The sequence below is a fragment of the Dama dama genome, chromosome 30 (assembly GCF_033118175.1).
Source record: "Dama dama isolate Ldn47 chromosome 30, ASM3311817v1, whole genome shotgun sequence".
Taxonomy (NCBI): Eukaryota; Metazoa; Chordata; class Mammalia; order Artiodactyla; family Cervidae; genus Dama; species Dama dama.
This window is the reverse complement of record NC_083710.1, coordinates 22,013,146-22,029,282: the sequence shown is the minus strand read 5'-3', so window position 1 is coordinate 22,029,282 and position 16,137 is coordinate 22,013,146. Positions and strand designations below refer to the sequence as shown.

Below are 16,137 nucleotides of genomic sequence, written 5' to 3'. Positions count from 1 at the left end.
ATTTATATCTCTCAGTGCTCTAACTGCCTTCCTTATAAAATGGAAATAATACTTACCTCACTTTGTAAGAATTAAATGAGACTTTTATATAAAGCCCTTACCACAATGCCTAGCATTTAATTAGTACTCAACGAATGACAGCTGTCATTATCATTAGAATATTTTTTCACTATCATTAGAATACTTTTTCCCCTAAAAATATATCTTTATTTAAATGTGTGTTTTATAGGTAGAATTGGATTATATTAAATTTAAAACAAAAGAAATAACAAATTATCTAATGTTCTATCAAACAGTTGGAACTACTTGCTTACTCTTAATTGTAGAGTACAATGGAGCTGAAAAGTACGTGATGCAATTTTACATTGTTTTGAAATCTCAATTATACAAAAGTTTTAGGAAAAAGAATTATTCTAGATTATCAAATTTTAGGGATAATACAAAGCTTATCACTATCCAACTCTAAACTTTTCCTTAATTTTAAAAATCATATCTTTATCTTCATACAGTTTTATCTCTTCCAATTTGTTTTTTTTTTTTTCTGTTAAAATTTATATTGAGGAATTCAGAGAAACCCTAAGTAGAGCAGGGAAAAGCTAGCCAGTCATACATATGGTCATCATGTGACAGCTGTGCAGTTCAGGAGACCAACAACGTGCTGACGTTCATACGCTTCTGCCGTTCTACAGGTAGAACGTAGGCATAGAAAAATGACCATTAACATGCCATACATACAGGCCTTAATTCTGAATTACCAGTTAAGATATTAACCATTTATCTGAAAGAAAACAACATATAAAAGCAACTGTGGAGTACAAATGTGGAGTAGTGAGAATCATCTACACTGGTGCAAAAAAAAAAAAAAAGCGACATTATCTGTAGAAAATTTAAAAATGGTAATAAACCAACAAAAGCTGATCAGCTTTAATTATCACCATGATCTGGAAATTTTAAACAATATCAATGATAAAAGCACACCTCTTCAGAAACACATCTCTTGGTCCTACTGTTGAGTTTATATATATATGGTGGTGGTTTAGTCGCTAAGCTGTGTCTGATTCTTGCAGCCCCATGGACTGTAGCCCACCAGGCTCCTCTGTCCATGGGATTTTCCAGGCAAGAATACTGGAGTGGGTTGCCATTTCCTTCTCCAGGCCAATTTGTTTTTTTAGTATCTTCTAAAATTTGACATATCTAATAATTTAGATCACCAACTCAATGGACATGAGTTTGGGTAAACTCCGGGAGTTAGTGATGGACAGGAGGCCTGGCGTGCTGTGGTTCATGGGGTTGCAAAGAGTCGGACATGACTGAGTGACTGAACTGAACTGAACAATTTTTAAAGAAATAATCATTATGCAACTAACACAGTTTTGTCACTTTGGGGATACAGTGATGAAAACAGAAACAAAAAAAATTCCTTGTCTCCCTGGGAGTGCACTTCTATTTAAGTTAAAAACATGAATTTTTGTGTCAAACAATCAAGACTTTGAACACATTCTCTAGTTGTGTAACTGTGAACAACTGATTAAATCTAATTAAACCTAGTTTTTACTAAAATAGAAATGATAATAGTATCCTATCCGGGTCACTATGAAATTTAACAGTGAGGATGCTCTTAAGCAATCAGCACAGTGCCAGGCCTTACACTCATTCAATAATAAACAGCAGCAGCACTGTTATCAGAGAATCTAGCACTCATTCCTCTACATCATATCTGTCTCAAAAACTGTCCACAACCCAACCTTCTCCACACCAAAGATATTCATCCTTGGGAATGCTGAGGAATACTGGAGTTCTGTGTGTAAGAAATCATTTTTATTGACTTCTAGTCCCTGGCAATCACTGATCTGATGTCAATTCCTTCTCTAGAATGTCATACAAATGGACTTATATAGGCTGTAACCTTTTTTGTCTGGCTTCTTTCACTTAGCATAATGCTTCTGAGAACTCATCCATATTGTTGCACCTATTAGTATTTATCCCTTTTATTTGTTGAGTAGCACTCCATTGTATGAATACACCACACTTTGTTTATCTATTCCAAAAGCTGAACACACTGCTATGAATAAGACTACTAACCCTAGCCTTAAATATTCAACTACAGATCTTTAAGTGGATTCATAGTTTCATTTCTCTTGGGTGAATACCTCATTGGGGAATGCTAAATTCTGTATTAAATGTAAGTATAAGTTTGTAAGAAACTGGTAAACTGTTTTCCAATGTGGCTGTAATACTTTGCACCCCCACCAGCTACAAATGAGAGTTCCAGTTTCTTCACATCCTCACCAGCACTTAGTTTCTGTTTGTCTGTTTTCCAGTCATCCTAGTAGGTGTGTAGTGGTACATTTTCCCAAGGACTAATAACATTGAGTACTTTTTCAAATCTCACTTAGCACCTGGATCTCTTCTTTTGCCAATTTTCTATTCAGTTGTTTGTCTTAAAAAGTTGTTAAGAGTTACTTAAACATTTTGGATTCAAATTCCTTAACAGATATGTGTTTTGCAAAAATCTTCAACTGATCTGTAGCTTTTCATTTTCTTAAACAGCATATTTCAAAGGGCATAAGTTTTTAATTTTGATGGATCTCAATTTATTACTTCACTTTATAGATCATGCTCTTGCTGGTACTATCCATGAAATCTTTGTTTAAACCAAGGTCACAAAGATTTTCTCCTTGGTCATCTTCTGGAGTTTATATCTATGCTTCATCTGAATTAATTTTTATGACTGGTGCAACATAGGGACGAAAGTTCATTTTTTGCTTATGGATGTCGAACTGCTCCAAGTATCGTTTGTTGAGAGGGAACTCCTTTCTCTATTGAACTACCTTAGCACCTCTGTGTGCAAACACTGACACATATGTGTGAATTCTATTTTCTGATTCTCTGTTTTGTTCCACTGACCTATTTGTCTTTCTTTCCACCAATACTACAATGACTTGATTACTACAGCTATGTTTTGTTCTTTTTTTAGTTCAGTTTGATTCAAGACTTTTAAATCCGTAAATGACATTTGATTCAGTTCTCATTGTGCAGATTAAGAAATTGAAGATTAGAGTGTGGAGACTTGCCCAACACAGCCTATCAATGCCACAGGCCTATAAAACCTAAGTTTCCTAACACTCAAATTAGTCTTCTTCCCTTTATTTAAGAATATTTCCTTACTACATTTCTACATTGATTTCCTAACATTTCCACTATTGAAATCCTTAATCTCATCACCCCACTAAAAGTCCTGTACTCTTAACTATTTTACTCTTCCGTACTTTTTATTTCTATTTTGTTGAGAAGGTTAAAGAACCACAATTCCAAAGGCCTCAACATGTTTCTCCATATCAAATAATTTCTAATTACCATATATTCCGGTCTGACTCCCAACATCCCTGCATCTAGCTTCAGGTCCCTCTTCTCTTCTGACTTGGACAAATGAACATCCTCCTCCAACTCTTTATTTCAGTAAATCTATTCCCTCACTTCTTCCCACTTTGGATCACCTCCTTCAAGACCTAGTTTATTAATTCCTCCCTCTGTCTTACATAATTTATCTTACAGTTCTTTCTAAACACGTGCTTCTGTTTAGCTACAAAAAAGCTTGTGCTGTGCTGTGCTAGGTCACTCAGTCGTGTCCGACTCTTTGGGATCCCATGGACTGTAGCCCGCCAGGCTCCTCTGTCCATGGGATTCTCCAGGCAAGATACTAGAGTGGGTTGCCACGCCCTCCTCCAGGGGATCTTCCCAACCCAGGTCGCTCCTGCATTAGAGGCAGATTCTTTACCATCTGAGCCACCAGGGAAACCCAAAAATACTGGAGTGGGTAGCCTATCCCTTCCCCAGGGGATCTTTCTGACCCAGGAATTGAACCGAGGTCTCCTGCGTTGCAGTCAGATTCTTTACCAGCCGAGCTACCAGGGAAGCCCCACAGACAAACTTACATCACTTAAAAAAAAAAAAAAGTTATCCTTCTATCCCTGGACTTTATCAAGCTACTGTTTGAACCACACATACAAACCTCTCACTATTCACACACACACTTACCAGATACACTCTCCCAGTACACATCTACTGCATTCACTGAACACATCTACTATATAAGCGCTATTCTACTGAGGCTATTGTCTAAGTCTCAAAAGATCTCTTTCTAAACTTAATAGACTTTTCTTTGGGTTCATCTACAAAGACCTCTATACAACATCTGACACCACTGTAATGAAACTTTTCTCCTTAGCTTTTCAAACACAGTTAACATTCTCATTCTCTTTTTTATCTCTATCAACTTTTTCAGAGTTTCCTAATTCCAAAGACTTTTCCCCACCACTTTCTTTTTTCCTCTGCCGTCTGCAGTTTCATCCACTTCTATAGCATCCCCAACTCCTCGATACAGATGTTTCACATGACTCATCCTGCTTTCCAGCCCTCACTGCTGTCTCAAGATCTATGCCCTATTTTCCAATGGAAATTACAACCCAAATTTGTAACTGATTTGTTTCCTCAAAACTTTAGCTGAGAATTATGTAATGGGCTCAGAATAGGACCTTTGAAACTGTTAAAACAGAGGAAAAGCAATTTTTACTCAGCCAAAAGAATCACAAAAAAAATAAAAAATAAATGAAAGAAGAAAAAAACGAGGAAAGGATAAGAAAAAGCATTTTGCAAAAGAAAAAGTAATTTTCAATAAACATATTTTGAAAATAAGAACCTCAGAAGAGTGTTAATTGAAGGACATTTTGCTAATTTGCACCAAGAGCCTTAAGAGTTCAGTTTTATCTCTATGAATTTACCCAATGAAAATAATTACTAAGTAAGATTTAGTATAATAAATGTTCAAAGAATTATAACAGCAAAAATAGTGGGAAACATTTAAATATCTTTAAATAGAATAGTTAAATAAATTATGATAGAGCTGTATCAAGAGCTATATAAAACTCTTAGAAAACATTTCAAAGATTATAAGGACATGGGAAAAAAAACCAAAGACACGTTAAGAGAAAAAAACATCAGAATACAAAATTCTGTGTATATTTTGACTCCAATTTTGTGAAAAATTTTAAAAGAAAGGATAGGCAAAAATATATCAAAATGTTAACTGTTATCTCTAGGTGGTAGGATTACAAATGGTTTTCATTAACCCTAGATATATTTTCTAAATTACCTACAATTATAAAATAGAGGGGAAAGTAAGTCAATTGAAGAGTACTAAATTTATATGAAACAGGTGAGAGGAAAAATTAGGAATATTCTTGAGAAAAAATTTTTTTAAATAGTAAAACTTTAATTACATATACTACAGTTTAAATCAAAATCTATAATCAACACTTAAGATGCTATTCATTTAAGCTATCATTTAGTTTAGTTTACTTAAACCACCCAATTGGTAACCCTGAGTTAGTGATATGAATTCTACTGGGTTAACCAAAAAGTTTGTTGAGTTTTTTCCCCATGATATTTTATGGAAATACTGAACAAACTTTTTGGCCAACCCAACATTTGCTCTTTTACAATGCACTAACTTATAAAAGAGCTCCCCCAAGTGGTAACATAAATCATCTTAGAAACATCTGAAAAGTAGGTTATCTTAACTGAAAAGTAGGTTAACATAACTAGCATGAATTTAACCTGAAATTTTAAAAGCTAAGAACACTACTCTCTCTTATCTTTACTTTTTAAGATATCAACTATGAAAATGATGGAAATAAGCCATAGGAAACACGCTCTTTATCTCAGGGTCAAAAGGATATATCCTTACACCAGATTCATGAGACTGTAAAGAGTGATTAGCAATAAAGTTACACGTTAAATGTATTACAGATGTACAGGGGCTAAGAGCTGCCTTTATATCTTCCCCTCCGGGATTTCCTTACCAAAGTTATATGTAAGAACAAAAGAAATAACATGCTAATATGCCAGAAAATTCTCCCTCTCACTTGCATAATATTAGCTGACAGCAGTGAGTGCTAACGAAATTCTTGATGTGCTCACAAGAACCAAAAGGCAAGAGCAGCACAGCCAAGAAGAATACAAAAGCTTACTTTACTTGTGCTCGATCATATTTTTGATTTAAGATGCAGGGGTCAACACCAACTGAATTAGCCATCCAGTTACACAATGCCTTTGTGGAGAAAGAGTTGACTCTGCTCCCAGAAAAATATGTTCTTGGCAAGTTCAGATTCATCTAGTCTTCTGCCCAAGAGATGAGTACTTGGAGCTAAGAACTTCTACAGAATTAAGTGGTTAGGACTATTTAAGCACCTAACTAAACTCAAGTTCAGTTTACTAGATTGTTCACCTGTCCCTATCTCAACTAGTTTGTAAGCATTTTGAAAGAATAATCACACTAAGTACACTGCTGAATGCCCAAGAACCTAGTACAATGGTCAGCATTAACTTGACATTAAATGGATATATATTTTAAAAGCAGCATCAGTAGTCATACCCCAGTATAGGATAGAATGACTTTTTTGACTTTCTCGTTTTTCCTCCTAGTAGGCTCAGAGAACTAAGCAGCAACTGAATCATGAGTAAAAAGTTTTAAGGTGAGAATATTGGTCCTAGCTCAATATCTTTATCTCCTGATCACACACTGATAAGCTACTGAGGATCAGCAGGATTAATTCACACAAAGAAATGAATTACCATCTTCACTTCCTAAACTTGTAATACATAACTGACCTGGAATTTAGTTTCTAGTCAAGCTCTCTGCTTTACTGAGTCCAAGGCCCAAAAAATGATCCACCCAAGAAGACAGAGCCATAAAGTAGTGAAAACAGCCACCATATTAAAACAACTACTAATTAACTGATGTCTACCCTCTTAGAAACAAAGATGAAAAACAGCAAGGAAATCAACTACTACAATTCAGATTTAATTATTCGTATAAAAGATATTTTTCAAAGTTTGCATGTCCATTCATTCAACCAATATCATTTGAAAAAATGAAAACATAACTACTGAATAAATGAGTTGGCATTAGAATAAAAGAATCTCAGTTGGAAGGGAAAATGAAAGGGACCATTGATCACTGAAGTCCTGTGGTCTGGGAGTCTCTAGGGTTCAAATCATAAAATGATAATCTTTGGCTAATTTGCTTAAATTTTTAAAAACTTAAGTTAACCCATATGTTTACTTTCAATAATGCCTCAGTAGCTAAAGTAGCTAGTGTTTCACTTTTGCTAGAATTCAATGCAACAAGGTAACACAATTTATCTTTATACTGATAAAAAGCACTGGCTGTCAGGCTAGAATAAAATTAGGAAAAATTATTATTTAATAAACAAAGTTTGGTACACTTTCTAAAAAGAGATTAAAGGTGGGGGGAAGTTTGGTGGTTTCTGACTGCAATATAAATCTGATTCAACTTATCTTAAAAATGGTTTGCAGAATGAGAAAAATCAAGGCACATACTGAAAAGAGGTAAAGCAGAAAAGGAACAGGCATTTTTGACAAAATAACTCACTTCAAAACTCTCCTAAATATCTAGGTCTCATATAAACTTGACTACTGTTTATAGCTGAATATGTAATAGAAATAACTACCAATCTGAACATCAATAATTATGAATATCAGGCCTCTAAAATTATAATGCATATAAGCAAAAAAATTGATTCACTGAGAGAGTATTTATAATCACTTCTTTCAAAACAAAACCTGTTGTATCTAAACTATATAGAGCATAAAGATGTTTAAAGTACAGAAAAACAAACGGTCCTATCAAATTGAGGTTGAAGATACCCTAGCAAACCTGGAAGCCTATAACCCTCCACAGTCATTTCAATCCTATGGGAAAAAGGTGTTATACAGTATGATATATTCTTCTGGTACCTACTTCTAACATGAAGAATAAAGATAGGTGAATGAATAAAGACAATGTGGTATATATAACCAACTAAATGTCACTCAACCATATAAAAGAAGGAAATCATTAATGCCATTTGCAGCGACGTGGATGGACCGAATCATACAAAGTTAAGTCAGACAAACATCATATAATATCACTTATGTGTGGAATCTAAAAAACAATACAAATGAACTCACAGACAGAAGAGAAAAAGACTCACAGACATAGAAAACAAATTTATGGTTACCAAAAGGGAAATAGCTTGGGAGAAACAAGATATTCAATATCTTGTTATAACCCATGATGGAAAAGAATTTGATAAAGAACACACACACACGTCACTGAGTGTGATGTACTTTGCTGTACGCCAGAAACCAACCCAACACTGCAAACTTCAACTTTAAAAAAGCAGGGCAAAGTGAAGAGAAATCTGAGGGAGAAGTAGGGCAGAGCACAGTATTAAACAGATTAGGCCTTATTGGAAAAGTGAGACATCAGCAAAGATTTTATCTATTTATCTATCTGTGAGCAAAGACATATCTATTAAATTTTGTAAATGTGAATGTCTTCTGACCCAGTGGTTTCACTTCTAGGAACCAACATTACAAAAGTACTCTTATTTGTGCACTAAATGTATATATAAAGCTATTCACTGCAGCAGTTTGTAGTATCAAATGGTCAAAAATAAACTAAATGTTTGTTAATAGGGGAATATATAAACAAATCACATGTCCATACAATGGAAAAATACATCCACTAAAAAGATTAAGCTGAACACAGAAGGAGAGGTACTCTTCAACATATAACACTACATGAAAAAAGCAAGGTACAGAAAAACACAAAAACTAGAAACTTTTATTAGCTGCCTATGGAGGAGAAGTGGGTAATTTAGGGGAAAGAATGAGAGAGGTTTTCATTGCTTACATTTTTATTTCTTTTGAATCTTAAACCATCTGAATCTATTGCCTATTCCAAAAGCATCAATAATTACTTAAATTGGTTAAAAAGTGTAAATAAATAATAAAACCTCAGTGAAAAAAATAAAAATCCTGTGTGTGTGTGTGTGTGTGTGTGTGTGTGTGTGTGTGTGTGTGTGTGTGTGTGTGTGTGTGAAGGGGGAAATGAGGAAGGGTTGCAGGGACAGAATGAACAAAAATTTATCAGTGGTTATTTCTATAGAGGTGGGAATACAAAGAGAGCAATGGATATTCACTTCTCACTTTAATACTACAAAAAATTTTAAAAACAAGTATATTTGAGTTTTGAATATATACGTGTGTTTATATATAGATATACATTTATATATGCATGTTCATATGTAAATATATATTTCTTTGAAATACTAAAAGGGAAATACAGAAACAGTGGAAAAAATAACAAGAAAGATGTTAGTGAGAAAAACTACATGCTATGCCTTGAAAGTTGGCATTCAAATCCGTAAAGAGTTACAAGAGTCATAATGACCACAAAATAAAATAAAATTGCTTCTCAGAAGAAGCCTAGCTAGTCTTCATTCAGAGATGAGAGTAAAATTCCTTCCATGGGTCCTCAGAAAAAAAGAAAATATGCTGCAGTAAAAATAGCAATCAAATTATATACTATTATAACAATTATCTATAATCACATGTTAGATATATCTGAGTAGTTCATGATGAAAGCTCATGATGAACTTTAATAATGCTATCCGACATATATATTAAGCTTAAGACATTAAATGGTGAAGAGGGAAGAAATGGTTTGATTAAATTTAGAGAGTATAAAAGTAGAGAAAAATCAATAAAACCAAAAATTGTTTTTTTGAAAAAAGATAAGAGAAACTTTTAGTTAAACTGATCAAGAAAAAAGATTCAAATTAGTTAAAAATAGAAATGACAAAAGGATATTAAGACCTACCTTATAGAAATTTCAAAAAGAATTATAACAGGAATGCTATGAGCCACTGCCTGCTGACAAATCAGATAATTTAAATTAAATGGACAAACTTCTAAAGAGACAGAGATGACCAAACCAACACAGAAACTGACAATTTGAAAAGACCTGTAACAAGGTAAGAGACTAGACTAATAATTTTAAAATTTCTACACAGAGAAAAGTTGAAGCTCAGATGGTTTCATTGATGAATTCTACCAAACATTTAAAGCAGAATTAGTATCAATTCACCAAGAGAAAGTGAGGTCACTCAGTCGTGTCTGACTCTGTGTGACCCCATGGACTGTAGTCTACCAGGCTCCTCCATCCATGGGATTTTTCAGGCAAGAGTACTGGAGTGGGTTGCCATTTCCTTCTCCAGGGGATCTTCCCAACCCAGGGATCAAACCCTGGTCTCCTGCACTGCAGACAGATGCTTTACTGTCTGAGTCACCAGGGAAACCTATCAATTAACCAAAATGCTCCATAAAAGCTGAAGAAAAGGAAACATTTCCCATCTCCTTCGGCAGTCAATACTACCCTGACATTAAAATCAGACAAAGACACTGCAAGAAAATAGAGACCAAAATCTCTTATGAACAAATGCATAAAAATTCTGAACAAAATACAAGAAAACCAAATTAAAAATATATATATATAAGAATAATTACACACCATAAACAACTGAAACTTATCCTAGAAACACAATGTTGGTTTAAAATCTTAGAAGAATATAATACATTATATCAATAAGGAGAAAAAACATAGTTGTCTCAATAGATGCAGAAAAAAATCATTTGACAAAATCCCAAACCATTTGACAAAATACTCAACACAACTGGAATAAAAGGGAACTTCATCAACCTGACAAAAGGCATCTCCAGAAAGCCCACATCACAGGTAACAGTAAGACTGAATGTTTTCCCACTAAGATCAGGGAAGAGGTAACAATGTATTGGAGGTTCTAGCCAGGGCAGTCCACTAAGAAAAAGAAATAAAGGGCATCCACATCAATCCCAAAGAAGGGCAATGCCAAAGAATGTTCAAACTACCGCACAATTGCACTCATCTCACACGCTAGTAAAGTAATGCTCAAAATTCTTCAAGCCAGGCTTCAGCAACATGTGAACCGTGAACTTCCAGATATTCAAGCTGGTTTTAGAAAAGGCAGAGGAACCAGAGGTCAAATTGCCAACATCCACTGGATCATCGAAAAAGCAAAAGAGTGCCAGAAAAACATCTATTTCTGCTTTATTGACTATGCCAAAGCCTTTGACTGTGTGGATCACAACAAACCGTGGAAAATTCTTCAAGAGATGAGAATACCAGACCACCTGACCTGCCTCTTGAGAAACCTGTATGCAGGTCAGGAAGCAACAGTTAGAACTGGACATGGAACAACAGACTGGTTGCAAATTGGGAAAGGAGTACGTCAAGGCTGTATATTGTCACCCTACTTATTTAACTTATATGCAGAGTACATCATGAGAAACGCTGGGCTGGAGGAAGCACAAGCTGGAATCAAGATTGCTGGGAGAAATATCAAGGTAACCTCAGATATGCAGATGACACCACCCTTATGGCAGAAAGTGAAGAACTAAAGAGCCTCTTGATGAAAGTGAAAGAGGAGAGTGAAAAAGTTGGCTTAAAGCTCAACATTCAGAAAACTAAGATCATGGCATCTGGTCCCATCACTTCATGGCAAATAGATGGGGAAACAGGGGAAACAGTGGCTGACTTTATTTTGGGGGGCTCCAAAATCACTGCAGATGGTGACCGAAGCCATGAAATTAAAAGACACTTACTCCTTGGAAGGAAAGTTATGACCAACCTAGACAGCATATTAAAAAGCAGAGACATTACTTCGCCAACAAAGGTCCGTCTAGTCAAGGCTATGGTTTTTCCAGTGGTCATGTATGGATGTGAGAGTTGGACTAAAAAGAAAGTTGAGCACTGAAGAATTGATGCTTTTGAACTGTGGTGTTGGAGAAGACTCTTGAGAGTCCCTTGGACTGCAAGGAGATCCAACCTGTCCATCCTAAAGGAGATCAGTCCTGGGTGTTCATTGGAAGGACTGATGTTGAAGCTGAAACTCCAATACTTTGGCCACCTGATGCGATGAGCTGACTCATTTGGAAAGACCTTGATGCTGGGAAAGATTGAGGGTGGGAGGAGAAGGGGACAAGAGGATGAGATGGCTGGATAGCATCACTGACTCAATGGACATGGGTTTGGGTAAACTCCGGGAGTTGGTGATGGACAGGGAGGCCTGGCATGCTGCAGTCCATGGGGTCTCAAAGAGTCAGACATGACTGAGTGACTGAACTGAACTGAACTGATATTGTATAAAGGGCATCCATATTGTAAAGAAAGAAGTAAAACTATCTCTATTTGCAGATAACACGATCCTGTTTACAGAAAATCCTACAGAATACACTAAAAAACTATTTGAACTAAAGTATGAATTCAGAAAGTTTGCAGCATACAAAATCAACATGCAAAAGTCAATTGTATTTCTATCTACCAGCAATGAATAAACCAAATATTGAAAATAAATCCCATTTATAATAGCATCAATGAGTAAAATACTTAGCAATAATATTTTAATTGCAAGACTTGTACTCTAAAAACTAAAAATACTGTTGAAAAACTTAAAGACTATCTCAATAAATGTAAAGACATTTCACGTTCATGCACCTGAAGATAATATCATTAAAATGGCAATACTCCCCAAATTAACCTACAGATTTAGCATAATCCCTACTGAGGTCTCAACTGTCTTTCTAAAAGAAATTGACAAATTGACCCCAACCTTCATATTAAGAGAGAAAGCTGGGAAGATGGCAGAGTAGGAAGGACGAGAAATCTGTGTCCCTACCTAGACAACAACTGCACTGACAGAATCTGTCCGATGTTAACTATTCTGGAACTCTGGAGTCTATTGAAGGCTTCCAACTTCTAGAGGAAGGGACAGAAGGTAAATTATAGTTAATTTCTACCAGTTTTAGCTCTTAGCACAGTAGCAACTACTCATGGCCAACTGTCACCCACATGGCAGACAACTGTGCACATGTTCCTGGAACAGCCTGCATGCAACCTGCAGGAGCCAGGGAGAGCGAAAACGGATCCAGTCCTCCAAATTTCATAGATCTGTGCCCTGATCACTGTGCATTGCAGGAATGTAGCAAGGGAGGGCGGGGTCTGTTGTTGCACCTCTCCTGCTAGCTGAAGTGACTTTCAGAAGATTTAAAAGGTTGGCACCTTCCCCCTACTCTTTATTTTCTCTATTTCCCCTTTGGGGAGCCAGATATTGATGACTAAGACCCATTCTAAGACAGAGACTTCCCTGGTGGTCCAGTGGTAAAGCATCCACCTGTCTATGCAGGGGGCATGGGTTAGATACCTGGTGCAGGAAGATTCCACATGCTGCAGAGCAACTAAGCCCATGCACCACGACTACTAAGCCCATGCTCTAGAGCCGGAACTCCACAATAAAAGAAGCCATCATAATGAGAAGCCCGGGTACCATAACAAAGAGTGACCCTAGCTCTCCAACTAGAGAAAGTTTGCGCATGACAATGAAGACACAGCAGAGCCAAAAAAATATAAATAAATAAATAACATTTTTAAAAGACCCATTCCAAGACATAATTAAGCTGTCAAATCCAAAGACAGGGCTTCCCAGGGGGCACTAATGGTAAAGAGCCTTCCTGCCAATGCAGGAGATGTAAGAGACCTGAGTTCAATCCCTAGGTCAGGAAGATCCTGTGGAGGATGACCTGGCAACCCACTCTGGTGTTCTTGCCTGGAGAATCCCATGGACAGAGGAGCCTGGCAGGCTACAGTCCATAGGGGAGCAAAGAGTTGGACATGACTAAAGCAACTTAGCATGCATTCATGTACCCAAAGACAAAGGGAGAATTTTTAAAGCAGCAAGAAAAAAGCAAGTCATTAAGTATAAAGAACCTTAAATTAGATTATCTGCAGATTTCTCATCAGAAATGCTGAAGAAGGCAGAGGACTGATACATTCAAAGTGCTAAAAGAAAAAAAAAAAACTGTTACCAAGATTGCTATAGCCAGTAAAACTGTCCTTCAAAAGTAAGGGAGAAATCAAGACATTCCTAGATAAACAAAAGTTGAGGAAGTTCATTACCACTAGACATGTCCTATGAGAAATGCTAAAAGGAGTCCTGCAGGTTGAAAATAAAGGATTAAAGTTAGTAACTCAAAGTCATTTGAAGAAATAAACATCTCAGTAAAAGTAAATACACAGGCAATTATGAAAGATATTACTATTACAATAATAGTGTATAACTCCACATGTTGTTTCTATATAATTTAAGACACTGATGCATTAAAAATCATTAGCTTATGTTTTTGGACTCGATATAAAAAGGCATAGTTTTGTGACATCAATAACTGAAAGGAGTGTGGACAGGGCTAATGAAGTATACTTTTCTATATTATTGAAGTTAAGCTTGAAAAAATTCAAATTAGGGTATAAAACTTTAAGATGCTAAATGGAATCCCCATGGTAATGACAAAGAAAACAAAGAATATACACAAAAGGAAATAAGAAAGGAATTTAAACATTTCAATACAAAAAGTCAGCTAAATACAAAAGAATCACTGCAAATAGAAAACCAACAGAAAAACCAAGGAAACCAAAAGCTGATACTTTAAAAAGATCAATAAAATAAGAAAGCTTACAGTCAGATTAACTTTAAAAAAAGAGAGTGAAAGAGAAAACACATTATAATAATAGAAATGTATGTGACTCTTTATTTCTTGCTGCCTTTTGAATTCTCTCTTTAACTTTTGCCATTTTAATTATGATATGCCTTGGGTTCATACTGTCTGTGACTGTGTGTTTCCTGCACGTGGATGTCTGTTTCCTGTCTACGTTTGGGAAGTTTTCAGCCATAATTTCATGAAATAAATTTTCTACCTCTTTCTCCCTCTCTTCTCCTTCTGGGACCCCTATGAATGTGATTTTTAGTACACCTAATGTTGTCCCCAAAGTCCCTTAAACAATTCTCATTTAAATTTTTTTTTTCTTTTTGCTGTTGTGACCCAGTGATTTCCATTATTCTATACCTTATGCATTCTTCTGTATCACCTAACCTGCTGTTAATTCTCTCTAGTGTTTTTCATTTCAGTTATCCTGTTTTTTAGCTCTGACTGGTTCTTTTTGTATGTTTTTTCTAATCCCTCGTTAAAATTCTGTGTTCATCTATTCTTTTCCCCAGTTCAGTTAGCATTCCTATTACTACTGGACTCTTTATAAGGTATTTACCTCCGTTTCATCAGAGAGTTTTTTCAGGGGTTTCTTCTTGCCCTTTCATTTGAAATATAGTCCTCAGTCTTCTCATTGTGTTCAGCCTTCTCTGTCACCATGATTAGGTGAAACAGTTACCTATCCCAGTCTTGGAGGCATGTCCTCATGTGGGGGTGTCCCAATGCAGTCCGCATGTGCCCAGAGGCTCTGGTCTGCGAGCTGCTGGATCTGAAGTGAACGGGCACAGGCTGTCTTCCCCTGGGCTGTGCGGGCAGCCATCATTGTGATGGGTTGACGTTGGAGCAACTACGGGTCGGAACTGGGGCCTCTCCGCTCAAACGCGGTCTCCACCATATAAGGGGTGGGGGCGGGGCTCCAGGGGCTGGAACCGGAGTACCGAGGCAAGTGGGTTTCTGCTAGGAGGAAAGTGGGTTTCTGACAGAGTCCCTGTCCAGGTATGGGGCGCGTCCACGGCTGAGGACACGGGGCTGAACCCCGGCGCTGGTTTCTCTCCCTCCGCAGCCGCGGCGTCCATGCCTTAGTTAGAGGCCGCGTCAGGACTTCAGCGGACATCCGGGCTCACTGACCCGGTTTCACTCCCAGATGCGCGCATGGACACATGACCCTGCCTCACTGACCCGGTTTCACTTCCTTCCAGATGCGCGCATGGACACATGACCCTGCCTCACTGACCCGGTTTCACTTCCTTCCAGATGCGCGCATGGACACATGAGCCTGCGATGGCAGGCCCCACCTAGTTTTACTCCCCCTCAAGTGTGTGCAATGTCGGCCTACCAAGTGCCTACATTCTCCGCCTGGGATGCGGCTTTGCTCCCTCCAGGGTGTACACACGGACACCCAGGCTGGCAGTGTCCGCCTCCACACTGGTCAGAGTCGGGGGCAGGATGCAAGCAGGCTCGCAGCCCTCCAAGTGTGCGCGCTCTCAGGAGCTGCCCGCGCCGCAGTGGGTGCAGCGCCCGGGCAAGAGGCGCTGGAGCAGGAGCCCTCAGCAGGCTGCGGGATACACTGGGGTGGTCCTGGTAAGCTGGCCAGAGCCCAAGAAAGTTTCCCATCTGCTGTGACTTGGGAGGAGGTAAGTCTGTGCATGTCCTTCA

The 16,137-nt window shown here is 37.3% G+C and overlaps 1 protein-coding gene across 3 annotated transcripts in view; it reads right to left on the bottom strand.

Annotated features, from left to right (window-relative positions):
• Nucleotides 1-16,137, bottom strand: part of RB1 (RB transcriptional corepressor 1) — a 115,525-nt gene that overhangs the window by 87,956 nt on the left and 11,432 nt on the right. The window contains exon 1 of one of the 3 annotated variants that reach the window (XM_061133200.1): nucleotides 15,041-15,223. The exons of the other annotated variants lie outside the window; for them this stretch is intronic. The gene's annotated coding sequence lies outside the window, so the exon portion shown is untranslated. Of the gene's footprint in view, nucleotides 1-15,040; nucleotides 15,224-16,137 lie in introns of those variants that run through there. 3 annotated transcript variants of the gene reach the window in all.